The sequence below is a fragment of the Podarcis liolepis genome (assembly GCF_965112155.1).
Source record: "Podarcis liolepis genome assembly, chromosome: 7".
Lineage (NCBI taxonomy): Eukaryota > Metazoa > Chordata > Lepidosauria > Squamata > Lacertidae > Podarcis > Podarcis liolepis.
In genome coordinates, this window is record NC_139561.1 from 78,985,119 (window position 1) to 79,004,916 (window position 19,798).

Below are 19,798 nucleotides of genomic sequence, written 5' to 3' on the forward strand. Positions count from 1 at the left end.
TGGGAAACTGCCAGGGAGATAACGTCCATCATGACCCCCAAGCCGGAGTTCGGAGATTCCATCGGCCTCCCGTAGTCACGCAGATCCAACAGTTAGCGACACGAAGCCTCTGGAAATTCCTAGCCACATTCCAGGCTTGTGTACACTGTTTATCAGCAGAAACACAGCCAAAAGCTTGCACCGCAGAAGAGCATAATTTACAGACTTTATTAGCGTTTAACAGAACAAAAGAAAACATGACCGTTCTGTGTCAGCATCTCTGGCCGACTGGAAAAGAAAGGAAACAACAAGCAGAACATAAACATCCTGTGAATCAGGACATGCGCAGACTCTGTGTCTCCCAAAGCCTGCTCCCTTTTAAGGTGGAACGGGAATATCCTAACAGCTACTTCCAGGTTAGCGGACTTCATAACCCGAAGCATTCGTAGCCAGAAGTGTTCGTATGAAGAGGTATCACTCTGCTTTCTACCTCAGCCTTACTTCCCTGCACCTGAAGTGATTGCTTCGCTGCCACTGAGTCACCCTTCTTTTTTCTGTGTGGATCAGTTTTACTGGTTGAAACCTCCATTGCAGCCACGTGCGCTGCAATATGAAGTCAACATTTTAACCACAGCTCATCCCATACTTCCCAGCCTTGCTAGGATGGATCTAGTATCCAGGCTTTTCTCTTCTTTAGAAGAGGAATCCTTAGATGGAGACTGTATTGAGGGGGGTTTTGTAGGTGGCGTCCGGACTTTGCCATTGCCTTTTTTGTTCTCAGCTCCTTCATTGGGTGCTGTCAAATTTTATATTACCGTATTTTTCGCTCTATAGGGCGCACCTGACCATAGGGCCCACCTCGTTTTCAGAGGGGGAAATGAAGGGGGGAAATATGATTCCCCTCCCCCAGCTCTGCGAGCAGCAGACAGGCTGCCGGCAGCCTGTGCGCTTCTCCCAGACCTTCTTCCTTCTTTTGCGGGAGGTGGGGGAATTCCCCCACCTCCCGCAAAAGCCCACAGTTTGGGGAGAAGCGGACAGAAGCGTGCAGCCTGTGCACTTCTCCCAGACCTTCTCCCTGCTTTTGAGGGAGGTGGGTGAATTCCCCATCTCCTGCAAAAGTCCACAGGAGCCACGCACCCTTTAAGGAGCACACGGCTCCTGTCGGCTTTTCTACTAGGATGGAGAAGGGACTGACGCAGCCAGTCAGTCCCTTGTCCCTCCTCGGGGAAAAGCCCCCAAGAGTGGCCCCACAAAAGCCATGTGCTCTTTAAAGGGGCTGTGCAGCTTCTGCTGGCTTTTCTACAAGGTGGGGGAATTCCCCCACCTCTCGCAAACCGGCAGAAGCCGCACGCTCTTTAAAGGGTGTGTGGCTCCTGTGGGCTTCTCTACGAGGTGGGAGTAGGGACTGATGCGGCCAGTCAGTCCCTTCTCCCTCCTGGGGAAAAGCCCCCAAGAGCGCACGGAGCTTGTGTGCAGCTCTTGGGGGCTTTTCCTGGCTGCCTCTCCCCTGCATTCGCTCCATAGGATGCACACACATTTCCCCTTGCTTTTTAGGAGGGAAAAAGTGTGTCCTATAGAACAAAAAATACGGTAACTGTATAGAAGAAGAAATTTGAAAAGTGCCTGTTGACAACTAATGAGATTGTGGTGAAATAATTCAGACAATTTCAACAGTGAGCTTTGAGTTTCATCATTTTCTCTATGTCTTTATGCCAAAGTGTTGCCTGCAGCACAAACACGCAGCCTATAAATCCCTCCAAGTAAGACTCTATGTGCATCAGTTCTCTTTCTAGAATGATGAAGGCACTCCTGAGCACATGCCTCCTCTTGGCCCTGCTTTCTCCAGGTAAGTAGGAACCAGTAGGATGGGGAACTTTTACAGAAATAATATTTAGAGGACAGAGGAATCCGGAGAGCTGAATTTAAGAGAGCTAGTGTGTTGTAGTCATTAGAGGGTCAGACAAGGATCCAGGAGACCAGGGTTCAAATCCCCACTCAGCCACAAAGCTCACTGGGAGATCCTGGACCAGTCACTATACCTCTGGTCAACCTACATCACAAGGTTCTTGTGAGGATAAAATGGGGAGCGGAGAACCATGTACACAGCCTTGAGCTGCTTGGAGGCAAGTGCAGAAATCAAATAAATAAAAAAATAGAAACCAAGAGCAACTGAAATGGATAGAGTTTTAAAATGATATTTGAAATATGCTAGTAACTGAAGGTACTATGTTTAGTAGCCACTGGTAGCCTAATTCTGCATCATTTGTGTAAACCTTTTGTGTAGCCATTCAAATTGGTAGCTTTGTCAGTCTTACGAGACAGGGATCAAAATGTTTGTATTTCCACTTTGTCCATGTCATGCAGAACAGTATGTGCTTCCAGAAAGTCCCCTCTTTCTCCCCTCTTAACTGTCCTAACCCCCCCTTAAAGTTCAACTCTCTTCACCTGCATCTAACCCTGTTCATTTAACTCTGCTTAAAACTGGTTGAAATGCAAAATCTTCTCCCTCAGAGGTCTAGTAAATGATGGTACAGAGTATTCCTACAGAGGGTTCCCAGTTTCCCCAATGCTTTTTTTCATGCCTAAATGATGGGATAAGACCAATTAAGATTTAAAAGTGGACCTGCAGGTGAGGGGGAAAGGATTTGCACACTGTCATAATTTGCCTTCCTGCTGCTCATCATCTGGCCATTGCTCCTTTGTCTTAGCTCACATCTATGATTGTAATCGAACTGTAGGGGGGGAAAAAGGCATTGAAGTGGATGGGAGGGAAAATGGGCCATGGTAAAGGGAGGGTTTACCTTCAAACCTCTTGGAAATAATTAAACCAGTGTTCTGGCCAATGGCTTTTACTCATTTAATTTTTTTAAAAAAAGAACTTACTAACTTGAACCCCATTTCATTTAAAATATTTAATTCACTCTCACCTCCTTCTCTGTGTCAAATGAAGGAAACCACAAAACCAAATAATAATAATGTTAATGACAATAACACTCCATGAACTAATCTTTTGCTCCTGTCCTCAGGAACAATGAAATATTTTGCATTTCAACCTCTGTACTGCAGACACGTGTTTAACAGTACTGGACTGACATATGATCACTATGTAAAAAAACCTTGTAACTTGCAAGAAGATTCCTGTGTTGCCAGTGTTCTGCGTACAAATATAGGTAAGATTTATCCATCTTTTTGTCTTTTGTTTTTGAAATTAATAAATTAGTGGTAAGGAAGCTGTGTCACATAAGCTGTAGATGAATGAGAACTCCCATCTGCCTCATCTATCCTGGCCACCAGTCAGAGATGATGGGAGATGAAGTCCAGAAACATCTGGAGGATCACAGCTTCCCAATCCTGCAGTAAGGAATCGCTAACATTTGAAAATGGGGAATCTAAAATCACCTGATCACAAGCATCAGATTTCCAGCTTGATGTACATGTTCACCCATCCTTCTTCCCTAGAGTGTGTGGTTGCCATTTTGTGGTTCACCTCAGCTGCTAAAATACTGTGGGGCTATTCTGGGTGGGATGGTTGTGCTCACTTGACCATCTGTTCCTGCATCATTGCTACATACTTGGAGAGAGAGGGGAAATGGGACAGTGAGGTTGGTGCAGTTGAACTGCCCTGCCAAGTTTTCTTCCTTGGCGATCACTTGTAGCTGAGTAAGATTGTCTTCCATAAACATGGTTTTAACAATGAGTCCGTAAGCGCCTGTGGAGGCTAATTCTGGATCCACACGTCCTTCCACAGTGCGGTCATTGGTTTCCAGGCAGGAATTGATCATGGTGTGGATTTGCCAAGCGTGCCTTCCTCCTAGCATGTTTTCCCTTTCATCCTGAATTCAAGTGTCTTCAAAGCCTATGACACCTTTGGTTAAAGGCTGTTCTCCAACTGGAGTGCTCGCAGGCCAGTGTTTCCCAGTTGTCAGTGTTGATACTACATTTTTAAAGATTTGCCTTGAGACAGTCTTCAAACCTCTGCCAAGTAAGGCAACAGGGTTGGGCAACAGGAGTTCAGAGAAGTATTTTCCCGCCCTGTAAACGGTTATGATCGACTAGCAGAGAGAATGCAGTGTATGGCACATGTATTGTCAGAAGTATAGAAGAAGCCATGATTCTTCATGCTGCAGATTGGACCTGAAATGAAGTTCTACATTCATTCCAAATTTAATGCCTTTTACTCTGGCCTATGATCGTAATAAAGCTTTGAAAGCTTCAGTTATATTTTATAAACTACAGTTGCAATCGAAATTATTCACGCTCCATTGCAAATTGGGTTGATTATCAAAATTCACTGACTTCTAGCTGTTTGCATTGAGCAAATCAAACAAAAGCCATTGAAATAGCTTTGCACAATGGCTGCTACAAGTGGTTCCCCAAATTCAGCTGAAAATGCAACTGATACTGCCAAGAAGAACAACATTATTTATTTCAGTCGAAAGACCTACAAAATCATTTTCAAAAACAAGATAAAAGAGAAATACAATGAAGATTAAAAGGCGGTCACTTTGTTTTATCTGGAGTATGTAGGTTACTATTTCTTATTACTTCTAAGAGGAACCTAGCCATGGCCAGGGTAGTATCATCTGACTTATATTTGCTTCTCTTGTCTCACTATTATTCAACACATCCTTGGCAAGCATCTTTTAAATGCCTGCAGAAAAATGTGTATGCTACCAGGCTCATACAAGCCATTCAGAATACATCTTTCCACTGGTTAATTGATATCTGTTTCTTTACTTTTAATAGCTTTTATTGAATGCTTTAAGTATTATGGCTGGAAGACATTTTGATATTTTTTCTTTCTATGACATAGTGGTGTGTACATATTTTAATTCATAAAACCCATCACTTTATATTGCCTCATTTAATAATACTTTCCATGTTATTTGTTTGAAAAGGTTCTCATTCAGACATTACAGAAAATTTGAACCATTACAATGAATGTGTCTTAGCAGGAATAAACCTCCATATCTAGATAATTCTTTCAAATTCTTTTTCATAGTGAAATTCCAAGAGGAACTTTTGAATCAATGCTCGTTATCCAGATACTGTTCTCCAGGCCATTACAGCTTCACTGCAGGGGACGGTAAATTTTTTCAGATGAAGAAGCACTGCTGCAGGACTAAAATGTGTAACAATGCAACTCTCAGCCGTACGTTTCTGCATCAATTTAGAATCATTAACATGTTAGGGTTTTGCACTGAATTTGGCCATGGCCTGGATCCTTAGTCAATCAGCAGTACTTAGAGAATCTGTGCCTCATTCAAATGGGGTGAGACAGCCCCAGGTGGCTACAGGTTGGGTTGAGCAGCTCAGGACTATTAGGGGCTCTCAAGGGATGGAGAATCAGGCAGGATGGGGAGGCAGTCAAGAGGAGAAACTGTGAAAAAGAGGGACCTAGCTAGAGACACGGGTGGCACTGTGGGTTAAACCACAGAGCCTAGGGCTTGCCGATCAGAAGTTCGGTGGTTCAAATCCCCACAATGGGGTGAGCTCCCGTTGCTCGGTCCCTGCTCCTGCCAACCTAGCAGTTCAAAAGCACGAAGTGGAAATAGATAATAAGGTACTGCTCCAACGGGAAGGTAGATAGCATTTCCGAGGGCTGATCTGGTTCACCAGAAGTGGCTTAGTCATGCTGCCAGATGACCCGGAGGCTGGTTGCACACAAACGGCGGCTCCCTTGGGCAATAAAGTGAGATCAGCACCACAACCCCTGAACCTAAAGGTCAGGGGTCCCTTTACCTTTTACTTGGCAGCTACGTCTGCCAGAGAAGGGATGGGTTGCCTTTCCAACCAGGCCTCTCCTTCTTCCTGCCCCTCAAAGGATCACCATGCAGAATCAGATCATCCTTCTGATAGGTGGGAGGATCTGATCCTGCACAGTGCCAGTGCCCCTTGTCCCAGCCATGTTTTTAGTGTATGTTAAGATATGGTTACACATCGCCCCTCTATCCAAGTGATGTGAGATTCCATGCTTACTAGGCATGCTGTAACCCAGGCTCTGTGTTTCCTGTGGGACCATAATGCACTGTGGTGTCTTTATCATATATGGTTATGCATAAATATATACAACCTGAGGCCTACAATGAAGACATCCACCAGAATATGTCCTGCCCCTCTTGTAGACACAGTCCCATCCTTGCCTTGGCAGTTTGTCTTTTCCTGAGAACGGTCATATCCCTCATATTCTAATAAAACCTAATCCTCGTTTTATTGCTACACAGGGAGCAGCCTCTATTCCTTTGATGCGCTGCTGTGCTAATCTGCTATTTTAATGACCCACTTCCCCAAAATGGTTACCTCAGATGTAGATTGCTTCTGACATGAGTCATGTTGATTTCCTAGGATTTAGAAATGTCTAAAGAAGTGTCAGTTATGTCAGTTTAGGAACTTTGCCTACATTAATTAACCAAGGGGATAAGTAAAAAAAATAAAAATAAAAATCGGGGCCAAGAATACAATCTTCAAGATGCCTTTATAACATTCCCTATCCATAATTAGCCGTGAATGATATTTTAAGCAATATAATTGGATACCTCGGTGCATGAACAGCTCATAAACAGGTTATGGTCCCTTTAAGTTAACATTCAATTAGATGGTCCAATTAGATGGTTACAACCCACCTATCTTATCCAGGTGTCATCCTAAATGACCCTTGAACTGCTTCTGGTCAGTCTTTTAATTGACAAAATAAGCACTGACTTAGCTGGCAGTTATTCTTAATTATTATTATTTATTGAATTTACATACTGCCCTGTACCTGCAGGTCTCTGGGAATTCACAGAAAGTGACGGATAGTTCATTGTGGAAGTGCAAAAGACAGCCAGAAACTCTGTACAAAGATAAGGGACTAAGAGCATACGTTTTCATACAGGCTACACCATAATCAATGGCAGGAAAACCTTCTGAGAGATTGAGAAGGGAAGAAAGTTCACACTCCCCCAGTTCCCTTTATGTAAAGGTCATTCATCTCAGAGAACAATGGTGACTTTGTCCCATGCTCAGTCCTGAACCCAGATTGTGTCTAGATTATATTTTATCCAAGAGTGCTTGCAGCTGCCCCACCAAAACTGGAAGGCCCTAGGGTGGATTCCACTAATACAACACAGAGATACAAAAACAGACGAAGACATTAACATGCTCACTATACTTTTGACTTTGGCAGTTCCTGATCGCAACATGCTGGCTGAAAATGGTTTGCAGTGCCCATCCTGCTTTTCCAAAGGAACAATAATGTGTAAAAGTGAGAAGACCATCAACTGCCTTGCGAATGAGAACCAGTGTATTCAGCTTAAAGTTTATATTCATATAGGTAACATTGCTACTCAGATAAGGAAAAAAGCCCTAGTAATTCTTGGTCATGCAGACTCTCTCCTTGTCTCCTTCTCTCCCTTCCTCCTTTTCCCTTTCATGTTGCACGAAGAATGAGAGGGATCATATCTCTCACTGGCCCCACTCTGCACCCTTCCGTATTGTTTTGCCTGCCTGGTCTGTGTCCCTTAACTCTCAAAATGCCACTTGCTCGTCCGGAAGGAGGATTCAGAGTGAGATGTGTATATAAAATACCCTTCTGAACAAAAGTAAAAAAAGTGCATTGATTGCTTCACCCCAGTTGAATCCAGATCTCTCCACCACTGGGATGCAGTCCAGGACAAAATGTGTCCGTCTTGCTCAAAACAAATATTTATTATGTAAAAGGAATGTATTACATTTCCTTAAATTCTGTGACAATGAGCAGTATCTGGTTAACTCAGATCATTAGTGTAATGATTTACAGTTGTGCAAGAGAATTTCCTCTCTCTTCTACAGGTATGTGCTCTGAATCCTCCCAAAATCTGCTCCACAGAATTGGGAAAAACCTCAGAATTCATTTAGGGGATACACAGAAGGAGGAAGAGAGGGAGGATATGTTCCTTTCTACAAAGACTCTCCTCCCTGGAAGAGAGGGGAGTGGTTGTGGGCGGGAGCCCGAGCTCTGCCCCTGGCCGGGGGCCTTAGCCCCTGCCCCTCCTCACCTGGGTGGCGCCCACGCCCACCGGAGGCAGCCAACCAGGTGTCTCCGGGGGGCGTGTTTAGCAGCTTAATGCTGCGGCTCCAGCTCCGCCTCCTCCTCAGTCGTCGTCGTCCTGCAGCGAATTTTTTTGATGTCATGATTTAGCTACATCCGTAAAGAGTCTTTAACCCAAAGTATTTGTAACCCGAGGTACCACTGTAAATCAATTTTTGTTTTGTTTTTTTTTTAAAAAAAATTATTAAAGGTTTTAACAATACAATACCAAACATATATAAAACACCATCACCAACTTAGATAAGGAAAAAAAACAAAACAAAACAAAAAAACAAAATAGCCACACACTAACCAAATACAATACAACATTATTGCTTTTCATTAAACCAATCTTCCATAAACCTTCCTTTTGGACTTCCTCACATCTCCCTTTCCTGCGTTCCCGTTTATAAAATTATATTCAGTAGTACTTCACCTTCTTTCAAATCTTATTGTATACTTTCCAAAAATTTATATCTCCAAATTTTGAACTTTATTTTCAAATATTTAGATATTTAAATTTCATCTGCTAATTCATAATTTCAACCTTATTCTTAAAGTTAGCTTATTTTCATATATCTTTCCACTTAGTTTGCTAATGCCAGATTATTTTCTATCCTGCATCCTCTTAACATTCATACAATTTGCAATACTTTTGCAGATAGTCTTTAAACTTTTTCCAGTCCTCTTCCACTGTCTCTTCTCCCAGGTCTCGGATTCTGGCAGTCATTTCAGCCAATTCCATATAGTCTATCAGTTGCATCTGCCATTCTTCCAGGGTGGGTTGATCTTGGGTCTTCCAATGCTTTGCAATGAGTATTCTTGCTGCTGTTGTCGCATACATAAAGAAAGTTCTGTCCTTCTTTGCCACCATTTGGCCGACAATGCCCAGTAGGAAGGCCTCTGGTTTCTTAGGAAAGGTATATTTAAATACCCTTTTTAATTCATTATAGATCATTTCCCAGAAGGCCTTGACCCTTGGGCACGTCCACCAGAGGTGAAAGAATGTCCCTTCAGTCTCTTTACATTTCCAACACTTGTTATCAGGCAAATGGTATATTTTTGCAAGCTTGACTGGGGTCATGTACCATCGGTATATCATTTTCATAATATTTTCTTTCAAGGCATTACATGCCGTAAATTTCACGCCGGTGGTCCACAAACATTCCCAGTCAGCAAACATAATGTTATACCCAATGTCCTGTGCCCATTTTATCATAGCTGATTTGACCGTTTCGTCTTGTGTGTTCCATTTTAACAGCAGGTTATACATTTTTGAAAGTACCTTGGTTTTCGGTTCTAACAGTTCTGTTTCTAATTTCGATTTTTCCACCTGGAAACCTATTTTTTTGTCCAAATTAAAAACCTCCCTGATCTGAGCATAATGTAGTCAGTCTCGCACTTTATCTTTTAGCTTCTCAAAACTCTGCATTCTCCAAGTATCTCCATCTTTTTCTAATATTTCCCAATATTTCGGCCATTTGGCCTCCATATTGAGTCTTTTCTGAGCCTTAGCCTCCATTGGTGACAACTACCTTGGGGTCTTATTTTCCAAAAGAACTTTGTATTTTATCCAGACATTAAACACTGCCTTCCTGACAATATGGTTCTTGAAAGCTCTGTGAGCTTTGGCCTTGTCGTACCACAAGTATGCATGCCATCCAAATGCATTATTGAACCCTTCCAAATCCAAAATGTCAGTGTTCTCAAGAAGTAGCCAGTCTTTCAGCCAGCAGAAGGCTGCTGATTCATAGTACAGTTTTAAGTCTGGCAGGGCAAACCCTCCTCTTTCCTTAGCATCAGTTAATATTTTAAATTTTATTCTGGGCTTTTTGCCCTGCCAGACAAATTTAGAAATATCTCTCTGCCACCTCCTGAAACACTGCGCCTTATCCACAATCTGTAAAGTCTGAAACAAAAACAACATTTTAGGCAATACATTCATCTTTATAGCAGCAATTCGACCCAACAAGGAAAGCTTCAGTCTTGTCCAACTTTCTTTCTTTTTTTTTATAAATATTTTATTAGGTTTTCTTATACATAGTCAGAAATGTAACACAGAAAGGAAGAAAAGAAACGAAAAAAGAAAATATATATATAAAAAAGCCAACTTTCCAAACCATTTTTGTCAATCCAACTGGACTTCCCCACATCTTCTGAACCCTGCATTCTTTGCAATAAAAACATCAGCAATTTGTTACCTTGTTTCATGTCTTACTGTATCTTTCAAATATTATGTTTCTAGATTCAAAATACTATTTCTCAGATTACTTATACCTTAAAATAAACATAATAAAGTTACTTCAAGTTTCCATCTCGTCTTTCTGATCGCTTAATTTCAATTCACCAAATCTAGTTGCTGAAGCTAAAGTTTCCAAATCATGCACATTTTTAACATTCATACAACTTGTAATGTTTTTGCAAATAATCCTTAATTTTTTTCCAGTCCTCTTCCATTCTTTCTTCTCCCAAATCTCGGATTCTGCCAGTTATTTCAGCCAGTTCCATATAGTCCATCAATTGCGTCTGCCACTCTTCCAGTGTGGGTACATCTTGTGTCTTCCAGTATTTTGCAATGAGTATTCTTGCTGCTGTAGTTGCATACATAAAAAAGGTTCTATCCTTCTTTAACACTTTCTGGTCGACAATGCCCAGGAGGAAGGCCTCTGGTTTCTTGGGAAAGGTATACCTAAATACCCTTTTTAACTCATTGTAAATCACTTCCCAGAAGGCCTTCACTTTTGGACAGGTCCACCAGAGGTGAAAAAAGGTCCCTTCAGCCTCCTTACATTTCCAACGTTTATTATCAGACAAGTGGTATATCTTAGCAAGCTTGACTGGGGTCATGTACCACCTATATATCATTTTCATAATGTTTTCCTTCAAGGCATTACATGCCGTGAATTTCATTCCAGTGGTCCATAACCTTTCCCAGTCCTCAAACATAATGTTATGCCCAATATCCTGAGCCCATTTTATCATGGCTGATTTGACTGTCTCATCTTGAGTATTCCATTTAAGCAGCAAGTTATACATTCTCGAAAGTACCTTGGTTTTTGGTTCAAGCAGTTCTGTCTCTAGTTTCGATTTATCCACCTGGAACCCTACTTTTTTGTCCAGTTTAAAAACCTCTTGAATTTGAGCGTAATGTAACCAATCTCGCACCTTATTCTTTAATTTCTCCAAGCTCTTCAACCTCCAATTGTCTCCAATTTTTTCTATTATTTCCCAATATTTCGGCCAACTGGCCTCCATATTGGGTCTTTTTCGAACCTTGGCCTCCATTGGTGATAACCACCTCGGGGTCTTGCCTTCTAGTAAGTCTTTGTATTTTGTCCAGACCATAAATATTGCTCTTCTGACAATATGGTTTTTGAAGAGTTTATGAGTTTTTACCTTGTTGTACCACAAATATGCATGCCAACCAAAAGCATTATCAAACCCTTCCAGATCTAGGACATCAGTGTTCTCAAGAAGTAACCAATCTTTCATCCAGCAGAAAGCTGCAGCTTCATAATACAACCTTAAATCTGGCAGGGCAAACCCCCCTCTTTCTTTTGAATCAGTTAGTATTTTAAACTTTATTCGGGGCTTTTTGCCCTGCCAAACAAACTTAGAGATATCCTTCTGCCACTTTCCAAAACATTCCACTCTGTCCACCATCTGTAGGGTTTGAAACAAAAATAACATTTTCGGCAATACATTCATTTTTATAGCTGCAATTCGACCCAACAAGGAAAGTTTCAGTCTTGACCAAATTTCCAAATCTTTTTTGATTTCCGTCCAACATTTTTCATAATTGTCTTTAAATAAATTCAATTTTTTAGCAGACAAATAAACCCCTAGGTATTTCACTTTTTTAACCACACTTAATTCTGTCTCTTTCTGAAACCCATCTGTTTCTGAAGATGTCAGTTTTTTTTGCCAAAACCTTGGTTTTTTGCTTGTTCAACTTAAATCCCGCCACCCAACCAAACTCATGAATCAGTTCTAAAGCTCTTTTTGTACTAGATTCTGGCTCCTGTAGTGTTAAAACCAAATCATCTGCAAAAGCTTTCATTTTATATTGTTTCACTCCGACCTGTATTCCTTGCACGACCGGTCCTCCCTAATCATGTTCAGGAGCACCTCCAGGACTGAAATAAATAAAAGAGGGGATAGAGGGCACCCCTGTCGTGTCCCTTTTTCAATTTTGAACTCATCTGTCTCCACATTGTTCACTATCAGTTTAGCTTTTTGCTCTGAGTAAATTGCTTCTATTCCATTTTCAAACCCCCGTCCCACTCCCATCCCCTCCAAATTTCTCTTCATAAACATCCAAGAAATGTTGTCAAAGGCCTTCTCCGCATCAATAAAAATTAACACAGCTTTCGTATTGATATTAGTTTGTAAAAGTTCCAAAATGTCAATAATATTCCTAGTGTTATCAAACAAATGTCTACCTGGGAGAAAGCCTGCCTGGTCCTTGTGAATTACTTCATTAAGTACTTTTTTAAATCTACTTGCCAAAATGTCTGCAAGAATTTTGTAATCCACATTTAGGAGTGAGATGGGACGGTAGTTCTTAAGTTGAGTCTTTTCAGTTTCCAGTTTAGGTATCAATGTGATGAAAGCTTCTTTCCACGTTTCTGGTGCCTTCTTCCCCTCCATAATCTGGTTACAAACCTCCATTAGTGGTTGTATCAAGTAGTCTTTTAATGTCTTATAGTATTTGGAGGTAAGTCCATCAGGGCCTGGAGATTTGCCCAGTTGCATATTCTGAATGGCACCCTCAATTTCCTGTTGTGTTATTTTACAATTCAGGATTGTTCTCTTTTCCTGAGCTAATTTTGATAGTCCATTGATTTTTCAAAATTGGTCTATCTCAGTCTCTTCCTGTGGCCCCTGTGTATAAAGTTCTTTAAAATATCTCTGGAAACACTTTCTAATTTCTTCTGGTTTCTTAACAATTCTCCCTTCGATCTCTAGGCTTGTAACTGTATTCAATTTTTGTCTCTTTTTCAACTGCCATGCTAGCAGTTTTCCACATTTATTCGCTGATTCAAATGATCTTTGCTTCATTTGTTTAATTTTCCATTCAATCTCTTGATTTATCAATTTTGAATATTGTGCTTGGTGGAATTTAATTTCTCTCAGCACCTCCTTCGACTTTGGTTTAGATCTCAATTTTTTCTCACCATCTCTTATCTTCTCTAAGATTTTGTCCTTTTTTTCATTCCAGTGTCTTTTCTTAATCGTATTCTGTTGTATCAGAAACCCTCTCATAACTGCTTTACTTGCGTCCCAGATTGTTCTCTTTTCCACCGTAGTGTTCAAATTTATTTCAAAATAGTCTTTTAAAGTTTTTTGGGCCTTCTTCACAATCTCCTGATCTCTTAATAGGGTGTCGTTCATTTTCTATCTGAAGGAACCGATTGGAGTAAGTCTCAATTCCATTTTCAGGGCATTATGGCCGGAGCAGGTTTTTGGGCAGATTTCCACTTTTCTAGTTTTAGGTGCCAGCCCTCTAGTTGTCCAAATTTGGTCGATTCTTGTCCATGACAAATGGGCCTCAGAAAAGAAGGTTCCTTCTTTACCTAGAGGGTTCTTTGTCCTCCATATATCAATCAAGTCCATATTGTCAGTTAATTCAAAGAAAGTTTTGGGTAGCCTGCCATCTTTAGTTAAATTTTGATTTTGTGACTTGTCCATATTTGTAGATACCACCCCGTTCATGTCTCCCATCATAATGATGTTAGTGTAGTCCAAATAGTCCAGCATCATCTCATGCAGCTTCATATAAAATTCTGATTTCCCTTCATTTGGTGCGTATATTCCTAATATCAAAAATTTTCCTGCCAAGCAGGAAACACCATCAGAGCACTCCTGACATATGGTTGTCAAGCCTCTGCTTAAAGACCTCCAAAGTAGGAGACTCCACCACACTCCTTGGCAGCAAATTCCACTGTCGAACAGCTCTTACTGTCAGGAAGTTCTTCCTAATGTTTAGGTGGAATCTTCTTTCTTGTAGTTTGGATCCATTGCTCCGTGTCCGCTTCTCTGGAGCAGCAGAAAACAACCTTTCTCCCTCCTCTATGTGACATCCTTTTATATATTTGAACATGGCTATCATATCACCCCTTAACCTCCTCTTCTCCAGGCTAAACATGCCCAGCTCCCTTAGCCGTTCCTCATAAGGCATCGTTTCCAGGCCTTTGACCATTTTGGTTGCCCTCCTCTGGACACGTTCCAGTTTGTCAGTGTCCTTCTTGAATTGTGGTGCCCAGAACTGGACACAGTACTCCAGATGTGGTCTGACCAGAGCAGAATACAGTGGCACTATTACTTCCCTTGATCTAGATGCTATACTCCTATTGATGCAGCCCAGAATTGCATTGGCTTTTTTAGCTGCCGCGTCACACTGTTGGCTCATGTCAAGTTTGTGGTCAACCAAGACTCCTAGATCCTTTTCACATGTACTGCTCTCAAGCCAGGTGTCACCCATCTTGTATTTGTGCCTCTCATTTTTTTTGCCCAAGTGCAATACTTTACATTTCTCCCTGTTAAAATTCATCTTGTTTGTTTTTGCCCAGTTCTCTAATCTGTCAAGGTCGTTTTGAAGTGTGATCCTGTCCTCTGGGGTGTTAGCCACCCCTCCCAGTTTGGTGTCATCTGCAAATTTGATCAGGATGCCCTTGAGTCCATCATCCAAGTCATTGATAAAGATGTTGAATAAGACCGGGCCCAAGACAGAACCCTGTGGCACCCCACTAGTCACTCTTCTCCAGGATGAAGAGGAACCATTGATGAGCACCCTTTGGGTTCGGTCAGTCAGCCAGTTACAAATCCACTGAGTGGTAGCATAGTCAAGACCGCATTTTACCAGCTTCTTTACAAGAATATCATGGGGCACCTTGTCAAATGCCTTGCTGAAATCAAGGTAGGCTACATCCACTGCGTTCCCTTCATCTACCAGGCTTGTAATTCTGTCAAAAAACGAGATCAGGTTAGTCTGACATGACTTATTTTTCAGAAATCCATGCTGACTATTGGTGATCACAGCATTCCTTTCTAGGTGCTCACAGACTGTTTGCTTAATGATCTGTTCCAGAATCTTCCCTGCTATTGATGTCAGACTGACTGGGCGGTAATTATTTGGGTCCTCTCTTTTCCCCTTTTTGAAAATAGGGACAACATTTGCCCTCCTCCAGTCTGCCGGGACTTCGCCTGTTCTCCAGGAATTCTCAAAGATGACTGCCAGTGGTTCTGAGATCACATCTGCCAGTTCTTTTAATACTCTTGGATGCAGTTCATCTGGCCCTGGAGACTTGAATACATCTAATCTAGCCAAATATTCTTGTACTATCTCCTTAGTTATTCTGGGCTGTGTTTCCTTTGCTGAATCATTTGCTCCAAATTCTTCAGGTCGGGCATTGTTTTCTTTATCGGAGAAGACTGAGGCAAAGAAGGCATTGAGGAGTTCAGCCCTTTCTGTGTCCCCTGTTTGCATTTCACCATCTTCTCCTCTGAGTGACCCCACTGTTTCTTTGTTCTTCCTTTTGCTACGAACATACCCATAAAAGCCTTTTTTGTTGCTTTTAACCTCTCTAGCAAGCTTGAGTTCATTCTGTGCTTTAGCTTTTCTGACTTTGTGTCTACACGTGCTGGCTATTTGTTTGAATTCCTCTTTGGTGGTTTCCCCCCTTTTCCATTTTTTGTACACATCCTTTTTTAATCTTAATTCAGTTAAAAGTTCTTTAGATAGCCACCCTGGTTTCTTTAGGCACCTTCCATGTTTTCGTCTCATTGGTATTGCCTGACGTTGTGCTTTTACTATCTCCCTCTTAACAAACTCCCAGCCATCATGAACTCCCTTTCCTTTTAGTATTGCTGTCCATGGGATCTCACCCAGCACTTCCCTAAGTTTTATGAAGTCGGCTTTCTTAAAGTCAAGAAATTGAGTCCTAGTATGCTTGGCTGCTACTTTCCGCTGTATAGTAAACTTCAGAAGAGCATGATCACTCGCGCCTAATGATCCTTCCACATCTACCCCACTAACCAGGTCATCAACATTGGTTAGGACCAGATCTAAAATGGCTGTTCCTCTTGTTGCTTCTCCCACTTTCTGGACAATGAAGTTGTCTGCAAGGCCAGTGAGGAATCTGTTTGACCTTATGCTCTTGGCTGAGTTTGACGTCCAACAAATATCCGGGTAATTGAAGTCCCCCATTACTACTATCTCCCTTCCTTTTGCATGCTTGGCCATCTGTTCCAGGAAGGCAGCATCTATGTCCTCCGTTTGGCTTGGGGATCTATAGTAAACTCCCACAATGAGGTCTCTGTTATTCTTCTCTCCCTTAATTTTGACCCAAATGCTCTCACTTTGGCTTTGAGGTTCTAAATCTTGGATCTCTTCACAGGTATACACATCCCTGACATATAACGCCACTCCTCCTCCTTTCTTGTCTGGTCTGTTTCTCTGAAATAGATTGTATCCCCCCATTATTACATTCCAATCGTGGGACTTATCCCACCAGGTTTCAGTGATGCCTATTATGTCATATTTAGTTTGCTGTACCAAGAGCTCAAGCTCATCTTGTTTATTTCCCATGCTTTGCGCATTAGTGTACAGACATTGAAGTCCATTAATCATTCCCCCGTGTCTCTTATTTAAGGATTTTTTCATCCCTCCACTAGAGATCTTGTCTCTCTCTTCCTTAGATCTCAGAATAATCAAGCAGTCTCTGGCTCTGTCCTTCCTTACCACTCTTCCCAATCTGAATGCAGTTACAATTTTAAAATCCTTATCTTCTTCTATGCCCCAGAACTTTGAAAATTCTGATGTCAAATAGCCAATCAAATCTTCTTGTTCAAGTTCTGGAATGGCTCTCAGTCTGAGATTATTTTCCCGATTTTTCAATTGAACCATAGACAGGTAGGACTGTTGTTCACCAATCTGTTTGTGCAATGGCTTCACTTCTACTTTAATCTCCTAGACCTTCTTAATAGCTACCTCTGCTTTTTGACTGGCTTCCTCAGCCAATTGGCGATTTTCTGCCGTTGCTCCTTGTAGATTCCCAATTGCTTGTGTATGTTGGGCAACCTGGTCAGTGAATTTACTTATCGAGGATGTAGCTTGGTCAATTTTTGTTGATTGATCATCCACCTTTTGATTTAGGATTGCCAGTTGTTCCAATATTTGTTTTAAAACTGTTTCAGATCCTCCTGATGCCATATCCTCTGATGCTGGCTGCCCAACTCCCTTCTCCTGTACTCCCAGCACAGCTGGGACAGATGATCTGCGTGATTGGGAAGTCAAAGTTGTTTGTACCAATTGTACTGTTTGTTTTGCTTTCGTTTTAGCTGCTCTTGTTCTCCCTGAGCCGCTCATTCCACACCTGCCTATGTGTCAAGGTCAAATTGTCTACTGTCCCATGGGAACGACAGTTCCAGAGTGTAAACAATCTAACGACAAAGAGTCAAAATAAAATGTAGTTCCCAGACATTTATAACTCCAAAATCCTCTAGGGGGAGTGCCACTGTAGTTCAGAAGAAAGAAGGAAATTTTTCCACCATTAAAGTCCCTGCAATCCCATACAAATTAAAAAGGGTTCTTCATACCTTCTTTAGCGTGTAGAGCTCTTTCTAAGTTAAACAAAGTCTCAAAAAGGGTGCCAGAAACAGTTTCCCTGCTTGTATCCAGTTAGTAGCGCTCAAAAGTAGCAATTTCAGTTTAAGTTACACTTTCCGCAATTTGACAGTTCTCTTACGTCTGACAGCCCAAAGATTTGGTTTCTCAAACCTTTGTAATCCACAAACAAGAGGAAAGCTCCAATTAAAATCCAATAGATTTAAAGCGATTCTTTCCTTTTCTCCTTAAAAGCCAGTTCAATTGATACACGATAGTCCCAACTTTTTACAGTCTCTTTTAAAGCGCTTCCCGCTTGTCAAAGTCTTTGCTTTGATCTTATAAGCAAAATCGGAAGACGGACTTCCTGTTTCTCATCTCCCGTTTTCAGCCGAATTTAAGACTTTAGTCCCGAAATTTTTGTGATCCCTACTCACGGGTATGTTGTTTGGAGTCTGATGTTCCAAGAAGAAAGGTCAGCGCTCATCAGCAGCCGCCGCGCGGCTTCGCTTCCGCAGAAAGAGCGATGAACTCACAGCACCGCTCCCCCTTCCACGTTCCGGAGCCCCTTACGGGGTTCCTTCTCCGTTTCTGGGGGGGCTTCTGGTGCCCGCCGAGTCCCACGGCCACGGGCTCACTCTGCCCGTGGTTTTTCTTAATGGGTCACCGCTGTGCCGCAGCAGACGACCCTTTTCCGCGGAGCCCCTCTTCAGAGCCTGAAGAGGACCGCCATTGCTGTTTCGCGCCGCCTCCGGAAGTCCAGTCTTGTCCAACTTTCTAAGTCTTTTTTTATTTCTGACCAGCACTTTTCATAATTATCCTTAAATAAGTTCAGATTTTTGGCTGTCATATTTACCCCTAGGTATTTCACCCTTTTAACCACAGTTAAGTCTGTCTCTTTCTGAAACCTTTCTGTTTCTGAAGTTGTCAAGTTTTTTCCCCAAAACCTTAGTTTTTTGCTTGTTTAACTTAAATCCCGCCACCTGACCAAACTCTTGAATCAGTTCTAACACCATTTTCATACTAGATTCTGGCTCCTGTAATGTCAAAACCAAGTCATCTGCGAACGCTTTAAGTTTGTACTGTTTAGCTCCGACCTGAATTCCTTCAACCAACCGGTCCCCTCTAATCATGTTCAGGAGCACTTCCAGGGACCGAAATAAATAGCAATGGAGAAATAGGGCAACCTTGTCGTGTTCCTTTCTCAATCTTAAACTCTTCTGTCACCACATTATTAACTATTAATTTAGCTTTTTGTTCTGAATAAATTGCATCTATACCATTTTCAAACCACTGTAAATCAATTTTTGATGTGTCTAGGTCCAGTTTTAGATGGAGACCTCCCTATCAGCAAATTTTTCAGGAATAATGCTACATTGGGAGGGAATTTGGAATGAATGGGGGAGGGGCATATGGGTGATTTGCCTCAGGAGGACAGAGGCAATTTCCAGGCCATTTGTGATGCTTCTGCCCTACATTCTTTCTTCTCTTATTTCTGCTGCCCTTTACAGCCTTGGCTTTGCTAGTTTCTCTTTTAAGGGTTGAGTAAGAATTATGAGGTGAGTACCTGATTGGCTCTTGGGATTCACCTTTTTCACCTGCTTTATGTTTGATGTGTTTAACATGAAAATAGATATGGTAAAATAAAAGGAGGATTCTCTGGATACTTAGATCACAGTGGGGCAATGAGGGAGCCTCAGTTGGCACCCAACCATCCTGAGAGACAATGAAGTGCATCGCCAGCTTTTTTTGCTGTTGGGTCACCCTGTTGACTTATGGCAGGTTCACACACTCAAGGTTCAGACACCAAGGTGGGAGTGTTGTTTTCAGATCTTGCTGTGTGGCCGTAGCATGTGACTTTTAATATGCCCAGGAGATTTGGGGGGGGGGGATAGAATTCCTCCCATTTTATTGCTACTCACCTGCCCACAAGAATTTGATTTGGTTAATCTTATCAATTAGGCCTGTATTCAAATTCTCTGATTTTATTATATCTTATAAGTATAACCTGTTTATTAAAAATCTTTGTGTCTTGAGAGTCCTTTGGGTATGATAGAAATTTTAAATTATATCTGATCTAACTTTTTTACCTGAACTTCTAATGTTGAAAATTTTGTATATTCATGTTCTGACGAAATTATGATATTTCTCAGATTTCTTAAATA

At 41.6% G+C, this 19,798-nt stretch overlaps 1 long non-coding RNA gene across 1 annotated transcript in view; it reads left to right on the forward strand.

Annotated features, from left to right (window-relative positions):
- The window catches only part of LOC310712559, a 120,795-nt gene extending 113,527 nt beyond the window's left edge, over positions 1-7,268 (forward strand). The window contains exons 3-4 of the long non-coding RNA XR_014528939.1: positions 4,982-5,131; positions 7,145-7,268. This is a non-coding gene — a long non-coding RNA (uncharacterized lncRNA). The remainder of the gene's footprint in view (positions 1-4,981; positions 5,132-7,144) is intronic.
- The last annotated feature ends 12,530 nt before the right edge of the window (positions 7,269-19,798 follow it).